Below are 23,115 nucleotides of genomic sequence, written 5' to 3'. Positions count from 1 at the left end.
ACCTCATCATAAAACTGTAAGACTGTACACACAAATCCATGACCATCCCCATTAACAGCATCTTAAATGATCATAACAGTATTTTTGACTTTGATTATTAATAAGGGAAGATTAAACCACATTTACGATTATGTGTTTGTTTCAATACACATGAATAGGCTTCACAGTCTTCTCTGTGATCATACCCAGCAAATGAAACAACATATTGTTTGTGGATTTGCATTTTAACTAAGGACCCCCAGAGAGCGTGAGTCTATGTAATAATGTGATGCTGGTAAATAATTCAATCATTTTTTTGCTCGGAGGTATTCCACTGGCCTGACAGCATCTTAAATAAAATGAAAACATCTAATTCCGCCATGAATTAATAATAAGAAACCGCATCCATTGTCAGCCATCAAGAGAGGCAATTCTGTTTTATTCTCATAGAAAAAATATTGAGGTGAGGTCTGAATTTATTTGAGAGCACAAGCATTGTCGGGGAAGGTGACAGTAGAGGAACAGTTTGCGACACAAGACATACTCACAGCCGTTTTCATGATATAAGGTCCTCTAGATAAAGATTGGATTGGTTGACTTCAAGGTCGCGACATTAACCAAGTGCGTCATTGCCCTGTGTGCCGTAGCTCTCCGCGCCGCCTTCACCTTCTCCACCCAAAACCCGAGTGTGAGCGGCTCTAAGGACACACTGGCCGAGGACAGAGGACATTGACAAAGGAGACTGTAGGGGACAATACGGCGCAGGGAGCAGTGGGAGGCGCCTTTTGTTATATCTGAGGGTCAGTTTATGCCCCTTCAGCGACATGACTTGTTTTTTGAAAAACTTTTGAAAATCAATGAGATTTGTGGGTTTTGCAAGAGCCCAGGAGCGCATCTACTAAACATGACGCTGAGAGAAGAGAGAAGAGAGAAGAGACCATTATAAGAAGATCTGAGAAAGTGACAGTCATGGGTCAGACGCCATAGCAGGGTTACAGAGGATGACATTTGCATTTTTCTGTGTGTGTGGAAGGGAACTGAATATAAACCATTTGATGTGGAGATTGATCTTCGCCGGCAAACCCTCACTTTCTGACTGATGCTGAGGTATAGGCTGCAGTGAGAGATATGGATAATTCTTTAAAGGAGGGAGTGAGAGAGAGAAAGATAGGGAGAGGGAAAAGAGCTGAAAGAGAACTTTGTCTTCATCTGTTGCCAGATGCAGTGTTTTAATCATCATTCTAAAGAGGAACTCCTTTTGTCAAGGGATACTGTTGCCTCACCGCAGTGCTCCGGGCTCTGAGGGAGCAACCTGCTGAATGATCAACGTGCACAAAACAGAGGAAACATTGTGAATCTTGTATGAAATAACCTTGAATAATTACATAAGGTAATGCATTCTGCTGGGTGGTTCTATGGGAAGATGTTGTTGGTCTGTTAAAGAATATAGCAGTAATTCTTCAAGATCCTGCATCCTTGAAAATGGAGACTCAAATATGTCTATTACTGATTCTTCCTGTAACATAAAGGAAGCTAGAAGCCCATTAACCTGACAGTGGCAGAGAAATTGTGCCAGACAATGGTGGTTGAAATTCAAAGAACAGTGAAAGTATATGGCGACACTGTGAAAAGGTGGACACACACAAGAATGACACAGAGTAGACAAATTGCCTCGCCAATGGCTATCAAAGCACATTTACAATCTGAAAGAGCACCGACAAACTCTGGATGAAAGGGAAAAGAATCTCCATTGGCTCCGAGGAAGCTTAATAAATATAGCTTTAGAATGCCCATGAGCTACGTTACTCGATAAGGCAGAGAATGCTGCTAATAATTAATTGATAATAAGAACAGGGGAAATCAGACGTTACTTTTGACTGTTTTCCTTTGATGTCGCAGCATCAACATCAAATGTCCAAGACACCTCTGAAGTTAATTCTCACTCCGTCTGACAAATATTCAATTCTGTAAGAGCCCCACATTTAAACCAGATAAACCTCCTTTTGATTAGCCCTTCATTAAAAGCATATACAACATTTTGCTAATTTCTAATAAACTGGCAAAGACTGGATATTTAATTGAATCTTGTAGCCTTTCTGGAGGCGATAATTAGCTCTTTTAGGTCAGAGTATTGTAGTACTGTGATGGCAAGCTCTGGTGTGCTAGGAAGCCTAACATCCATCTGACCTTTCCAATGAGATCAGAGTTGGCAGGGAAATTTACCCGAGGTCATTTTTCAACAGGATCTTTGATAATCAATAATCTAATGTGAAACATGTGTAATCTCAATATGAAAATGGGCCCTTGCGGTTATCTTCCATTGAGTTTAATAAAACCACTTTAATAGTGTATGAAACGTTTGCTGGCACCACAGAACGCCTCAGTGATAAGGCAATGGGAGAGATAACATCATAACAGATGAAATGGTATCACACAGTCACATCTCCAGATTCTCTCAAGGACACATCCATCCCTGCTGGGCATGTTCTCTCAATGTTACTCACTTCTACACTCACCTGCTTGCACTATAAATACTGCATGAATAGACGTCTGGGTTGCATAGAAAGGTCAACTCATTTTTTTATTATGTTGAAAAAGTTTTTTTTGGTGAGGCTTATATGTGTGAAAGTGCCCCATAATACAAAATCATTAACCTTCGGAGATGTGAATGCAAAACTGTCAAGGCGAAGCTACATATTTATCATGGAAAAAGAGAAAGAGCTTGAAAAAGAGCTTCTCATATCGACTTGAATTTCATTTTTTTTGCTGTCCATCCTCAATAAGTACTAAAACCACTTAATATTCAAGAAGAAAAAACAAAAAACTATTTCACCGGGCCCTCTATGCTACCGAACCCCTCCCTCGCTGAACAACGCACACTGGAGGAGCAGAGCAGCCTCAGAGTCTGCCTCAAACTTCTCTGCTTGCTTGTGTGTCAGTGCAAGACGGACTGAGAGGCTGCACTGTGTTCTTTCACCCTGAAAGTCAGAGTGAGATGAGGGGCGAAAAGACTGTGAGTCCTCTGAGCTTGTTAGGTAATGGAGATTCTCCTTGTCATGAAGTTTAATTTCAATCACAGGCTTCAGTGAGTCAGAAAATTCAACCCCCATTCCTTCGGCAATGGGGCAAGGCATCATTTGTGTCTTAACAAGGGAAGGAGGAACAATCTACATTTAGGCTGAATTAACTCCTGCATACACTCATAGGCACATATGCAAGCGCATGCGCGCACCCCAACCCCCGCACCCACACACACACAGACACTGTTTAAATGAACTCTAACTTTGAAGTACGAGATAGCATTTTATTATGGACAGCCTGTGCTCACACAAGGAGATAACAGCTTGAAGGTGATTTGGGGGTAAAACACATGCACCTTTCATCCTAATCATGTGCTGCACATACTCAACCTCTGAGCTCTGCTCTGGCAGTATGGCTCTGATAATGGAGACAAAATCTGCCATTCAAAAGCGAACGGGTTAGAGATGCAATGACAATTCCTTCTAATGGATATTGACAATGAATGTATGTTGGATATTTAGAGAATGATCTCATTGACCTGTGACATGTCAACAATTTGATCAGTGTTTCAAGAAGATGGGGGTTTATTCGATTTTTCCCCCAGTAACTTCCAGCTGAGGACGAGTAGTAAGACCTGCCCTTAGTTGATGGAGGGTTCAACCAGTGGGATTAAAGCTCTTAGTTCAATGACTGAAGCAACAAAAAAAAAAAATGCTGGGAAATCTATAATCTTTATGGAGGTTTTAAGAGTATGATATTGAAAAGGGCATTGTACACTGAATGGGACGTGGGCAAACACACACACACTCATCAATCACCAGTTGGGCGTCTATTTCCTAAGGCAGCCATTTCTATGTACTAGTCTTATATGGGGAATAATAGAATGACATTTTATGTTCTCTGAATTATAAAGATACAGAGAGGACTTTCAAGGAAAAATGTCAATACATTTATCTCCTACTTGTAATGTTTGTGTGTGTGTGTGTGTTTGCCCACGTCCCATTCAGTGTTCAATGCCCTTTACAATATCATAGTCTCAAAACCTCTTTAAAAATTATAGATTTCCCAGCATTCTCTCTCATTCTGCTTTAAAATGACAACATTTTAGATTTTCACTGACTTACTTTTTGATCAGAAAGGTTATGTTAGCTATTGCAAGGTGATCTGCTATTTTCAGATAATTACACTGGAATGCTCTTTTTTTGGTATTTCAGTATAGTTACTCAAGAGACCAAACAGGAGCCTTTCTAACAAAACAAAAAACTATACCTTAATCTATTCGAATTCAAATGTATGTCTTTCTGCTTCCTGTTTTATAAGCATTTGGTGTGTGTGTGTGTGTGTGAATTTGCGAGAGGGACACAGAATTGCCTTTTTAATCTCACCATGTTTAATGCATTTCTAAAAGGATTATTTGCACCCATCCTGAGAGGGCTTCAGCTAGAGAAACTATTTCTGTCCTTTCGGGTCTTCTGAATGTTCAGTAACGAAGAATGTCAATAACCAGACGAGCAAGCATTCATCTCTTCTTTAAAGGGATTCCTCTGATTCATATATGACATTAACACTATGAAAAGATGTCACTGATATATATGTTAGTTACTGTCATTGATTTTGGATCAATGTTTGGACCAGCCTGTTCTGATTAGAGCATATTACTTTGTGATGCCAGAACGATAAGAAAGAAAAAAAATCCATTTCCTTGCATCTGGAAATAAAACATTTTAAACATTGATAAACGCAAAGCAATTTAGGGCAACCTATATTTTTTGCCTCCCTTAGCTGTAAGCAACACTGTTAAAATGCTCACTTGTTAAATACGAGTCTTGTCAAAATCTAATGGTCAAACAACTGCCTTAAATAAAAGTCCAAAACCGTTACTATCAGATGTGCTAGTTCATTTGAGCCCTGTTCTTGTTCCTTATGTCTGAGCCCTTCCTTGCCTAGTTTAAAGCGTTGTTAGCATAACCTTGAGCAATATTGGCTCACAAATGTCATGGCCACATGAACATTATTATCTAACTCTCAGCGTGCCTATGGTGTGTGACTGATCTTCTGGGGAAATGATCCAGGGGTAAAGTCTTCACATGTCTCCTTGATGTGAATGATCTAAGCGCACCAGAAGGCAGCTACATTGAAATCTTTTTTTTTTTATCATTCTTTTAACGGTTGGGTTTATGACAAGTGCTAACATTCATGTGTTGTCTTCACTGAATAAAAAGAGTGTGTTTCATTGGTGATGGTAAAAAAAAAGACTTCTGGTTTTGAAGAAATAGCTGTATTGTTATCATTTTGTTAAAGCGGACCTATTCCCTTTCCTTTAGTGAGTTATAAAGCTTATACATTTATAAAGTTTTTGTGCATGTAAACGGTTTGCAAAGTTACAAAAGCCCAAGGTACACACCAGAGGGAGTTACTGTCCTGCATAAACCATGCTTTATTGGAATTCCAGTCTTTTCCTCTGTTACATGATGACACAATCTTGTAGCACAATCCTTATTGCCCAGTGACGATGTCACTGGCTACGGAGCTGACAAATCAGAGCACACTGAGCTCAACGGAGGGGTGGGGCTTAAAAACAGGAGCTTTTCAGAAAGAGGGTGAATAGAGATGTTCAGTATGACAAAAATCATTGAGGCATATACTGTAAAGCTACTCTAGTAGACACCAAAAATGTAATTATGAACATTGAAAATGAGTCCTCTTTAATTATTAAATCAGACAAAAAAGCTTTACACAAGTAAAACTGAAGAACACAACATAACTGAAATGTAAGTCTACAAATACTCAAACATGGTGAAAACCCCCAGCACAGATAACTGACATGAATAATGGAGTCACCTTCCATTTATGGCCACTCTATGTACTGCAATGAAAATGATGTGAGCCAATAAGTATCTGCTAAGTGAGTTGACCTTTCCGTCTCTACACCGTCTCTAATTTCCCCAATGTGATGGAACAGCATTTATGTACACTACATGTCTGTACTTTCTTGGGAGCTTTGATAGATTTTGATGGTGAACTGGGCCGCATATGCAGTAATGCACCTTTAAAAACCTCCCACAGGATTGAAGTCACACAACATCCAATCAGTCAGACACCTCAGGTGCAAGTCTATGTTTTTTAAGTGTTAGTTCCGAAGTACATTTAGTAGGTATGTTAAGGGTTTTGATTAGCAACACCCTGGCTTGACTTAGTTCTGAGTCTAGACTCTATTCAGTACAAATACACAGGCATGCACACACACACCAGCCACTGTCAGTGTGCACCACCTGCCACGAGAACTAATGGCAAAAGGTTCACAGATGCACTCCACGGTCTTTTGCTCACTTTCACCAGAGAGCAGGCCATACACATTTGCTGAATGCAAGAATCACAACAACCTACATCCGTGATTCAGTGTGTTTTAAGGATGGACGTGGATACTTCATGGTAGAACAAACCCATGAATGAAAATGAAAATTCATCCAGATACTAAGGTTGGGCTTCTCAAAAGGGAATTTTAAACAATTTTGTGTGAAATTGAAATAAAATGGTATGAGATCGCTTCATAAAAATAAATGATTGCTCCAATGTAGGCCTACCATGCAAATAAAGTGCGCAGACAATCCTGTCGTTAAGTGGAAACAGAAGAACCATATTTGCCAATAGACAAATAACAAGCATGAAACAAACGTCAGCAAATCATTTTAAATACTGAAATGTTCTAGCCCAACTATAACGTGTATGTAACGTGCTATGGTGCGGGACTAGTATCCTCCCTTACAGCTTTTCTCTGTATAAAACTGCGAGGTGCAACTGTTGGTGACACACCCCTTTCCTCCTGGGCGCATATGGTATATTCCGGTGAGATGCTGTGCGGAGCTCGGTGGGCTATAGTGTCTGGCGGACAGAAGATCTCGTGAAGGTTTTCGTGTGAATCACAAATGGTCTGGTAGCGGTTGAATCCCGCCACAGCCAGCCTCTGTAGTGTATCTCGCACCAGCTTACCAGCTCACTCCAGTACCGTTTATCGCATCCGAGAATCTCAACTCGAGCGAGCTAGACTCAGTCGACTCGCCTGCATCTCTTCCCAAGGATAACCAGTACAGCGCGCAGGAATGTAAATAGCCCGCTGCCATCTATCAGAGAAGTGACGCTTTGGCATGGAACTTAGTACGCTCAACGCATGCAAAGGTAAGGTACAGTGAACTGTCTTAATCGCTGTGTATAAATTAGAAGGGGTATTAATGCAAGCCTCGCCGTCTTGTGGAACGATGGGCAATTTGCCGCTTGGACGCGAGATAGTCTCTGTATTTTGTAACTCTGGCTCTGCTGTGCTCTAAAGGCTGGCGTGGTTTTCTCATAGAAGTAACGGGCCCCTGATATTGGTGATTCTCTTTTTCCAGGAAAATCACCTTTATCAGTTGACGACAACATTACCGGCAAACTTGCATGGGACACATCTGTTGTAGTAGACAATTATTTTAAAGGTCTAACAATTTCATTTAAAAATAACTTATTAAAAGTTTCTGTAACCCCTAAAAAGACAAATAAGTCACCCACACAAATCGCAAATTAAAATGACATACCTTGTCCTTGTTATGTTGTTCCAACGTAAGCCTCCTTCACTCATTCGTTAACGTTTACTTTGCAGCATGCATGACAAATGTGATGTTGATGGAAGGAAATGGGATAGTTAATGAGAAGGCTAATGACTGCCAAGGCATGGCAACCGCATCATCCTCTCCCGACTGCACGTTTGGAGAATATTTAAATGGTTGCCTTAACTGTCAAAAGTGAAATAACATGATTTAAAATGGGCTGCTGAATCGCAGCATCGGTATGCACACACTCGATAAGGCTATGAACAAAGCCAGAGAATACACGGCCCAAGTTACATTTAAATTCAGGACAAAGTGGATGTGAAGACGCTAGTCATGCTGCATGTAAAGAGCAACTCGGCTGTAAACATTAAGCAGGTGAACGACCGGAGTAAATTAAGAATAGCATAGTCTATTAGAGAGCGTTGAAGGTAGCCAGTTGTAGCCTATTAGCCGCTATTATTTCCTCACTGATTTGTGGAGGCATGTGATTTGTACCTACTACTGCATAGCCTCTTCGCAGGCAGGTTGCTGGATGGGATCCTTGACTATTTATATGTAGCCTAGACTACTAGCCTAATGTCCTGTAGTTTAAAAATACATCCTTTGAATTGTATTTTGGCCGGTATGCTGTTTTGTATGCGAGCCTGATACTAGACTCGTGTCGTGTGTGTGGAAGAAGGAAAGAGTAGTTTATCTTTTATCATCACGTATATCAGCAACAAGGAGGCGTCAGCTACTGAAAGGGAGTCTTTAGCTTACTCTGTAAGTACCACTATCGCTATAGCTAAAGAGAAAGGCAAGTGAATGGGTGTACTTAATCATACACGTTGGCTGCTTAAGAGGGAATCAGTCATGATTAACCTATTTTTAAACCCCAACAATTTTTCTTTAGAGAATTATATCCAATTGATTCGAGTGAGAAATACCCCGAGAAATAATCTTCTGCCTATATTCAGTGGCAGAGGGTCTTCCGATGGCTGCCCCGGAAAGCACATTTTAGACACAAATTCTACTGTAAGTGAAGATTTTCTGCATGTTTAATTTAGCATCGAGAGGAATGCAGAAACACGGCCCTGCAAAGATTCAGTGGTCACAGAGATAGCTCACTGAGCCAGATGAGTTTTGAATGAAGTTATTCATTTTTCATATGCCCCAGTGAAATAATAGAAAGTTTCTTTACAAAATTGTGTGGTGAAATATTTTCGTGTTTTTATGAAGTAATAGGATGGAGTGGCTTTTATGAGGTAGGCTTTTTCATGATAAGTCTTCAGTTAAATTACTGTAAGTAAAACAGTCATACATCACATTATAGAATGCAGTAGAAAGACCTGTATCAATTCCCATCATCATACTACATACTTTTTGCATTTGTGGACCACTGAGTGGTATTCAGTGCGACTAGACCAGGGACTGGCATGACACTAAACCGTTACTTGTGTGCAGAATAAACGGAAAGCTAAGAATCACTTAAGTACATCAAGTTGTTTACATTCAGTTGTAGCTAAGATTCTGCTGCTGGTATGGTGTTTGTGAAGAAAACAATTATTAGACGATGAGACAACCACGCTTCATCTACATATGCACCCCACCAACATACAGACACATGCACACACATACAGATGCTCGCGCACTCACACTCACATTGCAACCTCCTTACTCACCTTTTCACTCATGCACCCTTACCGCTCTCCCTCAGCCCTCCATCACAGCACCTCTTTCACACATACACATACACACAGATGTGCACACACGCATACACACACACACACACACGCATTCACACACACACACACACACACACAAACACACACACACACACACACACACACACACACACACACACACACACACACACACACACAAAGTGGCCTTTCTCTCAAATGAAAGTTGGAATCGCAAGCTACAAAAGTGTTATTTCAAACCAAGACTAAAGACTGTGCAGTGTACGGCTCTTTCTTAGTATGCTTGTACTTGATGTGATAAGGGTTAATATTAATCAGTGGCCTTTCTGTAACATTCTCAGGTACACAATACGCATTGCACACACTGGCGTACATGAGTCAAATCATGTAGTATTCACTGAAGGCTTTAGTGCTGAAAAACAACAGTACGTTATTATTGTGACTGATTGAACAGTGTATTTAACGGTGAATGGCATTCATTTGGATAAGGTCTGGGAGGTCAAAAAAGAAGAGTGCCGGCAGATCTGATTTATATCCAGTGCCTGTTTTTATTCGTTTTTATGGGTGCGGCAGTGCTGCACACGAGCTAGGCTTACTTCCTCATTCTTTTCCCAGGTGTGCTTGAGGCCATGTCATAAGGTCTGAAGTGATGTTTACACACTGCTATTTATGACTGTTCACTGATGATAAGGATGTGTTTAAAATGTAACGGGCCTGCAGGTTTCCGTGACCTCCTCTACACATACATTAATGGAGGTGTGTATTTGCATGTGTTTGGAAGTTGTGGAGTATTTACAGTTGACAGGTATTTTAATGATTAGATGCTTCATTTGATGATGCTTCATCTAAATATGGCATTTAGCACATCAGGAATGGTCAAGACCTAGCGCAAGAGTAAAATTTCACAAAAAATAGGGAATTCTAATTCCGAACGAATTTCGAACGAATTCAGCATTTGTTTGAGACAAATACAGGTTACACACTGCAGTGGGGATCAGTGCTGCACCTCCATTCATCTAAGCTCTCACACCTCAGCGTTGTAGTGCGGGTTTGAATGGCACTGCGCCCCGTAGTGTTTTCATCTGCACGGCTGCACGCCGCCCCCCTCCTTCAATGATTGTACGTTTGAGACCCTGTATTTACAGCGGTTGTTGTCCTCTTCGGGCCAGAGTAATGCTTTACTAGCATCACTCTCATTATCCCATGAGCCCCCCCCCCCCCCCCCCCCCCACTACCCACAGCGCTTCCCTCTCTCTCTCTCCCCCTTTCCCTCTCTCTCTCTCCCTCTCTCTCTCTCCGCAGCAGGCTCCAGCTCTGCCCTCCTACGCCTCAGCGCTGGCTCCAGCTCCCGTGAGCCTCCCGTCAACCTGCTCTTTACCTCTTTGCCTATTGAAAACAGCGTCCTTAACGCCACTGCCACCTCTTTAAATGAGAACTGTTTTGGTTGCCTGTCTGCTGGCTCTGCCCTGGGTACTAGTGCTCTGAGGTGGACTTACGTGGCCGTGCGTTTCGAAGGCTGCCGAGGGGAACTGACAGTGTTTATTTAGCTATGTCATTTGCTTCCCACTACATGTTTTAGTCAACACGAAATTGTCAGATCATTATAAGATCATTATAAGGTATGACTTAGAAAACTATTGAAGGTTCACATTATAAAAGTTAATTAGTTAATGAAGGCTATTTTTGGACGGTTTATTTGGATATGGGTCACGTATCTTTACAGTTGTAATTAAGACATCGAAAAAGATCTCCAAAGAAAGTGGGGGACCCTTCCTGCTGTTTTGCTAAAGTGAAGTGTAGTTCCCTAATAACTGTTTGTAAAGAAGTTTTCAGAACTGGGTTAGCATTGGGGTGTGTGTATGTGTGTGAGTGAGTGCTAGAGTGTGATTGAGAGTGAAAGGAAAGGGAACATTTATATCTAAATGCTCATTTTACACATGCCAGCCAACCATTTTGGAGGTGTTTGCTGAAGCATATTTAATCACCAGATAGAACTGTCTCAGAAACAAATAGCCTTTCAAATCAGATCAGGCACTTGGCCTGCTTTGAATAGAACATCTTCAACAGGAGACATTTAGATGGAGACTATATAGTAGCACAATACCGATCCGTGGATAACTTTCTTCTGTGGCAGCAGGGTATGATCTCGTGTGACCCTAGACTAGGAGACTTCAAATTTGGCAGGACATTTGAATGCAGAATGTTTTTAGTTGAAGTTGAATGTAGAAGTACAATGTACTTGAATGACACATTCCTTTGTACATATTATAACATTAAATATTTGCAATATATGCAGTAGCCTGTAGATATATTATACTGATGCATCTAAATGGATATTTTATCACAATATAGTTTTTAAAGATCCATGTGACACTTCTAATTCAGAATCATAGCCTGATACTAACTGGTGGTAGAATACAATTTAGCAAATAATAATTGTTTTTCTTGCACAAACCTAGTGGAATCGGGTAGTTTTCGTGTCTTTAAATGAAATACTTTATATAATTTATTTTACCGGTTAGTAGATACACACCAGTTTTTTTTAATAGGATTCCATGCTGGTCTTTCAACATGTAAAGTTAGGTCAGTAGTGAAGAGTTCTTTTTCCTCTGTACATTTGAATTGCCTCACAGGCTTCAAAACTACAACAGTTGATTGTTGAGTTAATGTAGCTTGCATTCCTTGGCTACATTTGGAAAATCGCAGCGCATCGTGGGTGCCTTTGCTGACAGCTCCACACTTGGAAAACATACATGGGAAACAGTGTTGTTATTTGTTATGCCTTGCCGTATTTACAGTCACCTGCTGCTCTTGTCTTTAAAGTTGTCTCCAGAGAGAGAGAGAGAGAGAGAGAGAGAGAGAGAGAGAGAGAGAGAGAGAGATGCTGAACTGCAGTCTGCATCGTAGGGTTCTCTGTCTTAGAACCGATAATCATAAGGAAACACCCCCCACCCGGCAGCAACACAGATCCTTTGTGTGATATCTGATGCCTGCATTTTGATTGATAGCTTAACAGGTTCTGGCAACAGAGGCTGCAGGTAAACATTCCCCCATGTTCCACTCTTTTATGATGCCTCAAACAGGTCTGGTTACCCTGTATCACCACCAGCTCTTTTGAAATATTCGGAAAAATGCAGAAAAAGAAAATAATCACTTTTTAAAACAATGTAATTGAATAATATGCATGCAGCATAATGCATTTAAAAAACTCATTAAAACCCTTTTTATGGCAATATGCTGTTTAAATGATAACACTGGGAATAGCCTAGGCTACACACTAATTTGACACATTCCTTAGGGTCTTGTGATGCTAGCCAAGTATAGTTGTAAACAAATCTTTCCACCACCACCGCAATAGATATCAGAGAATGAGAGTTAAGTTAGGTTAAGTCAAGGTAGTTTGACCATATGTTAAACGTGCTTTAACATGATTGTACACTCGTCACATCAGTGAATGAACACATAGCTTTAAAAGAGCTCTGCTACTTAGCTTAGCTTAATGTTAGTAGCCTACTTTCCACCACTTCCTGCATGTCATATTAGCCAAATACAATCCACAGTTCTTTCAATAGATTTTACATGTATTTACCACAGAAAGGCCTACATATGAATTTCTGTTTATTATCTTGTTAAAAATTTAAAAAGTGTTGTATTGCCAGTCTTTCTGCTCAGAAGGACTAGATATGCTAGTGATCACTGGACCTTACATGGCATGGCCACATTAGCATTTCTTCTTAACTTCCAACCAAATGAGCCCCTGTAGTCGACCGGGTCTACCCTGTCCCATCATGGTGCTGTGCACACACAGAATACCTGCCAGGCAAAGATGACTGTCTTAATATAGCCGGGTCATTCAGACCATGAAGACACAAGCCTTTAAAGTATTACATGCAATATATGTATTTTGTTACATTGTGTTTAATGTGTTACATTTTGTTTTTTCAATGTTTTACCAATGATGGCATTCAACCATTTTTACTGATTTGGTCATTTTTTGATAGTTGAAGTCTATTACAATTGTTATAACACAGTGTTACATTGTAATAACAGTTACACGTATCCCATGATCTACTAAGTACAAGCACAAAGGTAGACTGAAGTCTGAAGCTCATTTGGTATAATCTTGATATTAATGCACATCAGATCCAGTCTTTTTTTTTTAAGACCTTTGTGATTCAGAGAATTTTAAGGATTCCAGACATCTTCTTCAGGACAGCATGCCTAGAATTCTCGCTGTGATCAGCATTGATCTCCATGACTTGTTCCTTGTCATCTAAGGGATACAGTAAAGCTAATTAAGCACATGCTGAGGAATTCCTCATCTGCTTCTAATTAGCCTACACTCATTTGTGCTTCAGGTAGGCTGGACACTTCATTTAACTGACTGATTTGTAGTACAGTGACAGGGGACATAAGAAAACATATAAACTTATATTACATATAAAATGTAGCTATAATGTAGGCTTACATAGTCATTGATGCCAAGCTCGCATGATGTGATGTAGTGGCAGTGATGACGGCAGTCCACTGTTATGTTGGTTTAACTTTTGCAACAACTTGCCACGTGCTTATTTATAAGTTCAGCGTGCTGTACCCTGACTGGGCTACACTGGCTAAAATTGCCTGTTTTCTGCCCGTGTCAAGTACGCCAGCATAGAGGGTCTTCTGTCTGCAGAATCGAATTAACACGGCGCCGTCAAGTAGTCTGTAGGAGGGGAGAGTGATTGTCGGCAGAAGAGGCCGCAATGAAATAAAGGAGGGAATAAAATGTTACCTGGCCTATCTTTTTCTAAACAGGCTACAGATGTTACAGGATACAGATGTTTTGCAATAGCCTGCATTTTAGTAGCTTATGTTGAGGTTTTACTCAATAGTTACTGTTCATTTTGCTTAATCATTACTATTCATTAAATAGTCAAAATGATTTGAGGTTGTGGTTATTCTTTCGTCAATCTAGGTGCACATTATATTTGCGTTTGTTACATAAACTGCTATTGGAACGTGACCGGTACGTTTCAAATTTGTCCGGTAAAATACATTCTAATTAAATTCTGGACACCAGACCGGAAACCCTGGTGTGTATATGTGTCTTTCCATCCATCAAAGAGAAAGAAAGAAACAAAGAGAGAATGATGTAAAAAAAAAAAAATGGCAGAGAGAGATGAAAAGAAACCAAGACAGTGTGAATAAGAAAAGGATAAAGTGCAAGATGGAGAGAAACAGAAAGAGAGGGTGACGGAGTATAGCGGAGCGTGACAGGCATTGGACCTGGTGGTGGGATGGTGAATGATGTTCCGTATCCAGGCGTGAAGGATAGAGCCAGAGTTGAATGTCAGCACGCACGAGACCGCAATGTGACAGTTCTGTATGTGCATGTTAGTCGATTGCATTTATGGAACGGTATGTGTATGTGTGTCAATGTATTTATGTGTGCTTGTCTATGTATGCCTGTAAGTGTGTGTGTGTGTGGTTGCTGGTGTGTGTGTGTGTGTGTGTGTGTGTGTGTGGCTTGTTCATTAGCGCGTGCGGTGCATGAGAGGCTGAATGACGGCATGCAGAGGTGCAGATCAGTTTGTCCGCGCTGCGCTGAACAGATGCGTTGAATGCTGACACGAGCTGTAAATCATCCACTGGTATCCACCACAAGCCCCTCCCCTTCCCCACACACGCCTAACTGCACTCCACTGTGTGTTTGTGTGTGTGTGTTGGGGGGGGGGGCACCTCTACACTGCACTTATGAGTGAGTCTCAACTTGCTTTCCATCCAACTTGCTTTTGAAGTGAAGGGTGATGAATGGGACTATCTTCATTGCTTTCATGTTTGAGTAAATTAGTACAGTCTTTTGAGGCTTTCTCTAATCTCCAGCATTAGGTGTCCAAGGATCAGGGCCACTCTCTGTCTTTCTCAGCTTTCACTTCTCTTCTCCTTTCCTCAGTACTGGCTGTAAAGGCAGAAAAAGAGGGAGAAAGAAGAGATGAGGGGATCGGGGGAGTGGGAGAGGGAGATGGACAGGGCCATCCCTAAAGGAGGGAGGAGAGATAGATTGGTGGGAACTGGGCATCTGAAATAGGGGACCAAGATGGAGTGAAAGAACAGAGAGGAAGAATGGAGATGTGTGTGTGTGTGTGAGAGAGAGAGAGAGAGAGAGAGAGAGAGAGAGAGAGAGAGAGAGAGAGAAGAGAGAGAGAGAGAGCTCCTTGCAGTGCCGACAAGTTCTCTTAGGGCTGTTCTCTGCTCGCCTTGTGACAAGGTGAAAGATAATGATAGAATATACAGACCCTGGAGAGAGAGGAACCATACCACAAACAAGGTCTGTGTGTGTGTGTGTGTGTGTGTGTGTGTGTGTGTGTGTGTCCGAGAGTAACTGTGTTTGTTAGCGAGACAGGGGAGAAAGTGGGTGGGTTTTGCACTGATGCTCTGCCGACACATATTCATCATTAACACCAAGAGAAGAAAAGTGTTTTTGAGAGGCTTGTTGTTGCCTGGCAGGTGATTGGCTATGACAGGTGCTTTGGGGAAAGCTTAAGGAGGTGCAGTTCCTTTATATAGCAACTCAGACAGAAACCTACATTCACACTCTCTCACACAGTCTCACGCAGACACAGACACACACACACACACACACACACACACACACACACACACACACACACACACACAAACACACGTATGCCACAAACACACTCACACTTACACACTCACACTCTGTCTCTCTCTCCCAGACACACCCACCGCAGATGCTTTATGTAAGTTGACATATAAAAATGTATTTAGGCATGACATACCTATCACCATATACCAGATTGTAGTCCGTGTGATAAATAAATATATAGCCTGTGTGAATGTCGAGAGAATCTTTACATTTAAACCTACTTTACTCAAATAGGCATTTGATGCAGACTTTATGATATACTATCATTACCAAGCTTTGCTAACACCTCTGCATGTTGTGTTTGTGTGTGAGTGTGTGCGTGAACGAGTGTGCATAACACGGCCCTCCAGACAACCATTACCCTGTACGAAAGAGTGATTTCAACATCTGCACTGTCCATTTGAGGCCACATATAAAGCATGGAATAGAGATGTGGGGGGAGGGGGGGGGGGGGGGGGGGGGGGGGAACATCGCTAGTGGGGAGCACTCATGCTTCAACTGCTACGTACATTTACGACCTCTGTGTTGAAGTATGTAAGAACCCGCTTACTGCAGAGTTGAATGGTAATGACATGTTTGTAACGTACAACACAACTGCATGAACACACACATTCTTCAGTAAGTGTGTTTGTGTATACACACATACTTGTATTTGTGGATCGGGGTGTAGTTCCCATCTCCGACAATCACAGATGTCATTCATCACAGAGGCGTTTGTAATTCAGGTCTGGCTGCTGTAACAGGAGCTGATGGCCAACTGAGACCAGATAAGGCTTCAAAGAGACAGAGTGGGGGAAAGCCCTGTTCTCTTATGTTCCGGCAGAGGAACCGGGGAGCGCTGAGGGCGTGGAACACGTCAGGCTCCTTCCTGCTGTCCTTTGTGTCTGTGGCTGCTTGACAGATTAGGTCTGATTGGTCCCGTCACAGCCCCCACCCCCCAACGCCCTCAACGGGCGCACGCCTTTGCCATGGTAACCAGATGCTGATGCGACATTGATCAGATCGGAGAGCTCTCAGGGCGCCTCCGAAAACACCAGGCCTCAGAGGTGTGACTGCATCACACTACTGGAAAGAGAGGCGGCCATAGTCAATTCCCCGATACAATAGGAGGGTGGGGGTGGCGGGGGTGGCGGTGGGGGGTGCGATCAAGGTTTGTTCTATGACACAAGAATTCTCTTTCTTCTCTAACTGACTCTGTGAGCCATGGATGGAATGGTGGAGAGCATTCAAAGACTTCTCAATATTTCACATGAGCACTGTTAACAATCCGGGGGGCTTGAGCAAGTTTTTAAATGAAGAGAAGACATTTTATTATGTTGAATTAATTTAGCCAAAAGCTGCTTTTTTATCGATTTTTTATATGTCCAGCAGAGCTTCCTGTGGTTCTAATTAAGTTTTCACCAATCATTTACTTAAAAATCCATTGTATGGTTGATTTTCTACTGACTCCAGTAATAATAGTAATTATTCAGAGAAATTAGCTGAGAGAAAAGATAATGGCCGCTCTCACTTGTTTTGTTTGTTTTCGCATATTAATGGTACAAGCTGCATTTTCATAACAAACCCACTTGAACATTATCTGTTGTATTAGTCTTGAAGAGCTTGGAACTGTGACCTCAAATGCCCAAAGGAAACCAGTATGTTCTCTATTCATTGTTACAGCAGAGAGCTCTCAAACAAAGCCACTTATAGATTAGTGTGATCCCAGTAAACAACCGTATTGATACACCACAGTCAATAACTTGTTTTTGTTGTTTACCATAATCTCTTAAAGCCATTATGGAAATACAGGACCATTAAGTGCATGCAAACATGAACTACATGGTTTGAGGCACCAGATTGCATGCTGTAGGGAAACAAATGTCTCGCTTTCTTTTTTTGTCTCTTTCCTCCTCTCAGTTCTTTTGTTTCTTTCTGTCAGATGTCCCTACTGAGTCAGACCCACAGTCATGTCATCTTGAAAACCGCCCCTCACACAGAAGATGGTTGTGTACATTTGAAAAAAATCTGGTATTTTTTGGGTGGCTGGGGGTGGGTGCACTTAAACAGTGCAGAGACTCAGGTACTGCTGTAGTGCAGTGCCCCTGTATGTCCAAGAGCTTTGAATTTAAAAGTATAAAGTCTTCTGTGTCGGGGGAGATCCCATGTGCATGACACAGACAGAGTGTCCTCACTCTTTCAATAGCTCTGGAGCGAGAGAGCGAAGGAGAAAAGGAGAAAGAGAGAGAGAAAGTATATGTGTTATCAAGTGATGTGATGCTAAGTCTTGTCAGGTTCAGAGTAAAAGCACTGAATGTTTTGGGTCGCTGATGGATTCCTTAGTTCTCTCTGGGGGGTGAGTGTTTGATGTCGTTGGCAGGTGTTGGAGCAATACATATAATATATTACAGGTCTAATCATTTATAACTCTTGGTTCAGGTCCGTTTAGGAAAGGGCTCTCTCTGCGCCATCCCCATGGGTCTTACACAGCCTTGTATTCCCCCTAGCTAGAGGAATGGATGGATGGAATAAATAAGTGTATGAAAAGATAAATGGTAGGCTGAGTGGCAGTGGTAGCACCTCACTGTGGTGAGAAACTACATCCATGAGGGAGGGAGCCAGAGACGGAGAGAAAGAGAGAGAAAGGGGTAGAACTTTGATGTGTGTGTTGGAAGATTAAAGAGACTAAATTATTCTAATGCAGCCCAAGCCCGAGGCTTCTTTTGTGTGTGTCCAACACCATCGCTGGTATACTTTGATCACTACACCTGACAGAGGCATGCCACAAAATTTCGACTCGCACTTCCAGCAAAAACTCTGATGCCAGATGTGAACATAGCCGCCAACAAGTCAGCTGAACCCCCCCCCCCCCCCCCTTTTCAAAAGAAGCTGACATTAAGCACCAGCCCTTAATGACACTGCAATAAATGTGACGTCTTAATGCAAATCATGGGGGTTACGGGCTGAGCTGAAGGAGAGATCCCACCAGGGCAAAAAAGTGTCTGGCTTTGAAATGTGCTCATCTGACTGGGGTCTGATGGCAAGTGTGCTGGCAGACCTGAGGCCATCTCCATGGCAACGGTGCCGATGTTAAAAAGATGAGGCTTAGAGTTTTTTTTTTTTTTTTTTTCAAGTGAGATGAATTTTGAAGGGCAGGCTTTTAGCTCTCATATCAAAGACAGACATCAAACCTCCTAATGGGGCCAAAAGCAGCAGCAGCCGCAGCAGCACTGAATCAGCAAGACCCTTCTGAAGAGGCGGTGCCGGCAGCACCCAGTGCAGACCCACGGGCCAGGCAACTAATGGACGCGGAGCGGCTCATGGAGCTGGTGGTAGTGGTGGTGGGAGGGAGGAGGGATTGAAGGGGGGTGGGGGGTGGGGGGTGGACAGGCAAGGGTGGTAGAGAGAAGTTAAATGATAGTGGCAGGGAATCCGCCAGCATGGAGACAAAGAAAAAAAATGGAATTACAGTTGGAGATGGCGAGGCGGAGAGAGGGATGGGTGAAAGGGTGAAGAGGCTCACAAGGGGAATAAGGAAGAGGAGAGGTTATTGATTATGCTGTTGGAAAGCCTCATTTGTGTCTGAACTGTCGAAAAGGAACATTGTAAAAGACATCTGATATTTTGTGTCTGTGTATGTACTGTATGTTATCATGTATGTATGCGTGTGGGCATGTGCGCCTGTGTTTACTGCCTCTGACTCACTGTGGGCCGCACAGTAGTTGTCTGTTGGTTTTTGTTTGTTTATGTAGTTAAACTGCCATATACAATCGTGTCTGAGAGGGTGAGCTTTTACCGGAAGCTGTGGTCAACTGGAAACTGTACACTAACAGCGGGAAGGACATCCTTGAGGGTGCCTCATTCAGAATACCTTTTAAGGGTCCTATTTAAAAACACAAGCAAACACACACACCCACAAGGTCATTGGGGGGGGGGGGGGGGAGAGGGTAATCAAATTGAGGCGCTACTACCATCACTGGCTGTCTTTGCACACCAATGGCAATAGAGCCTAAATGGGTTTCCAAAGATCATACCGCCTCAACATTACCCATCCCTCCCATTTCAAAAGCGAGTGGGAAGTTCAGGCTGAGGTATCATGCGATAACGTCTGGATGCCAGGCACCTACGACCTACAGCAGAATAAGTTAAGAAAAAAGAAGTGGGATGCAACGGTACACGGTATTATGTTGAACCGTTCGGTATGCCCCCTATGGTTCAATACGCAGACATGAACCGCGATATTGTGATACGTCTGTCATCTTCATTTAACTTCCAAAACCTGCTTTTGGCCTTGCACAGCACGCATGTTGTACATTCAGATCCACAGAACATTTCTGGAGCCTGTCAGTGCTCTGTATGCAAATAGGAGCTGGAGAAGAGAGGGGAAACCAAAAACAAAATTCTTAGCTCCAACAAAAACTAAATTATACACTCCCTTTTTTTTAATGATTATTTGATTTTACCCATTGTTAATTTCCCTGTCTGTCAGTCATCACTACTTGATGCACTTTCACATCACTGTGATATAATTGAAGTTTTTTTTTATTTGTTTGGTCCAAAGTGTTTGGTGTAAACACTTGGATTCAGTATTCAATGCGATGACGTGGGTAAGAAGACCAAAACAGTCTGCAAGCGTGCAAGAGTGATACGTACCGAATCGTGGGCCCACTGCACTAGTGCGTCCCTAGAATGTTCCGTCAACACTCAAATAAAGTGTATCCTTCATAGCATAAACAGATTTGTCAGACAGTACTTAAAACTGTCATGCACTGGAACATTTAGCAATCCATGTCTCACAATAGCCTGAAGATGTGGCTTTAACATAACCCAGCTAATAGCATAGGCATAGCTTGCTTTAAGATGTCATAGCAAGGTAATATTACAGCTTCAGTTATTCAAATTAGTAACCTAACCTATGTTAAAAGCATACTGTAGGCTAGTATAAAATGATAATCGCTCCTTGCAATAAATTAGCATGAATGATCATCCAATCTGAACACGTTGTGGATAATGACATGCACCGTGTGTACAGCCTGTTTGCATCATGTTTGTAACACGGGGCAAATTCACTTTTTGAACACACTTTGGTTGTAATTGATCCTTTTATGCCCAATCAACCGAGTCTGGACACCTATCAAAAGCATTACAGTTGTGTTGGTTGTTCTCCCCTACTTGATCAAGCTACCATTGCACATTTGTATTAGCCCAAATAGTAAGCAGAGTCCTGATTTCATGTCCTGACCAGCTCCAGCGAATCTCCATTTTGTATTATCCGTCAAGGTTATTTGGTAGCGTGTAGGTCATTTCATAGTGACTAGTTATCTTGATTTGGCACTGAACCTGAGGTTCCATCCCTGAAAAGTTGTGCCCAGAAAGAGGCCGCCCCCCACAGTTTGGGAAACTGAAAGGCAGAGAATAGTTCAGCCTTAATAGCAGTGATTTGATGGCACATTATTGATCCATATCCACTGTTGTGGGGTCTAAAGTGCCTCTGGTATAATTGAAAGCCCCATGTACAAATCACTTAATTATTGTGCCCATAGTTCAGACTAGTGAGAATTCATTGAGCCAAAGAAGCAGCTCAGCATTACTCTACTCCACCTCATGGCCCTGATCTCTCCTCACAGGGGCCAGCCCCATTCTTGGAGAAAGACTGTGGCTAATGGTGGAGTTAAGATTTCTAACAAACCTGCCAAGCCACAGTTCAGGCAACTTAGCAGAAGTGATTAACCCTCATTTGAGGAGTGGTTCTTTGCAGATAATATTCCTCTTGATTGTGCGGTATTAGATGACATAAAGCCGTCAGTGTTCTCATGAGCCCAGCAATTTGCATTGATATTGCATTTTCATTAAGCTGATTTAATGCACTTTTCTGTTTTAACCTTTTATTTTTGTTCTTTTAACTGTTTTAATGCACCTTTTTTTCCAAATCTCTTGCATGCAGCAATGCATTTGGTACACATTTCAAAGGGGACTATAAGGGTGTATATATGGGTGGGGGTGAGGGTGGCATGCTATGTATGACTGTAATACTAAGTGGCATTGGGAAGTGTCCAGATTATCTTCTTAGTCCTGATTGTGTGTGCATGTGCCTCTTTATTAGCGCCTGATATACCATAGGGATGTACCTGTGGTTAGGGGCCTGGTATCGCTGATGTTGTAAGTGCTGTTCTTTGAGTTCAGCGATGCTGGCATCTCTCCTCGATACTCCCTGCAGCCCTGCTCAGCCCCTGTCTCCACAGTGATGACCTTCATATGATATCACACGAAGCGTTGCTTCGAGCTCCCGGTCAAAACTCAGAAAGCCTGAATCAGGAAGACACTTGCTCTCTCAGAAAAAAAACAAAAAAACACAAAATAGCCAGGAGCAAGGAAATATTCTTAGCTGACCTATGTTTGACTTTTGTATTTTTCTGGGTACCGATTTTTTGCATATCGTTTTCCTTTATCTGTATGAGTATATGGGGTGTGTGGGTGTGTGCGCATCTTCAGATGGAGAGGGAGAGTGGGGGTAGAGAGTGAGAGAAGCCCGGCAGTTTTCTGATAAATTATCCATCATGAAGCAAAGCAATTTCCGAAAGATAGAGCTTATCATTATGGATAGGCTGGGCAGTGTAGGTGTTTACCTATGTGGAATGAGTTTTGAAAATGGGTTATTTCTCAGAACTTAAAAAGTGGGTCTAAATTATCTATGTCCCCTAGACCCAAAAGAAGCAGATTTCAATATAATTTTGACATATTTGGTAGGATGATGATAGGACAGAAAACACCTAAATGTCATATAACCGACATTAACACTCTGAGCTGTGAAGCTCTTTATCACAGGGTGACAGCTACAGCCACACTTGGATCTCTAATAAGTTAACAATCTCCACAAGACAAGATTTCACTGGAGTAAATCTGGATATAAAACACATTGTCATCCGTTTTACCATACATTACTTCATAACAAGAAGAGACAGAAAGGGAAAATATATGAAATATATATGTATGTATATGTTAAAATTCAATTACATCATAGATTTACCTGTCTGATAAACCTCTGGACGTAAATCCACGGTGTCTCGGATCAAAGTAAATGTGCTCTTGCTGAACACTGCAGATATTATGCAGTCAAGTGTTCTTTCTTTGCTTTGCCACAGAGATACCTCCCCACAACTACATGTAAGAGCTAAAATCACAGCATGGATTCACTTTACACTGGAGGTCAGGTGCA

General features: G+C 41.9%; 1 protein-coding gene across 1 annotated transcript in view; it reads left to right on the top strand.

Annotated features, from left to right (window-relative positions):
• Positions 1-6,703: 6,703 nt before the first annotated feature.
• LOC122133059 (teneurin-1-like) overlaps positions 6,704-23,115 on the top strand; it is a 39,873-nt gene continuing 23,461 nt past the window's right edge. Inside the window, exon 1 of the mRNA XM_042708380.1 lies at positions 6,704-7,176. The gene's annotated coding sequence lies outside the window, so the exon portion shown is untranslated. The remainder of the gene's footprint in view (positions 7,177-23,115) is intronic.

This window comes from Clupea harengus, chromosome 8, assembly GCF_900700415.2.
Source record: "Clupea harengus chromosome 8, Ch_v2.0.2, whole genome shotgun sequence".
NCBI lineage: Eukaryota > Metazoa > Chordata > Actinopteri > Clupeiformes > Clupeidae > Clupea > Clupea harengus.
Note: the sequence above shows the minus strand (reverse complement) of the source record. Positions and strands in the feature narration are given on the sequence as shown.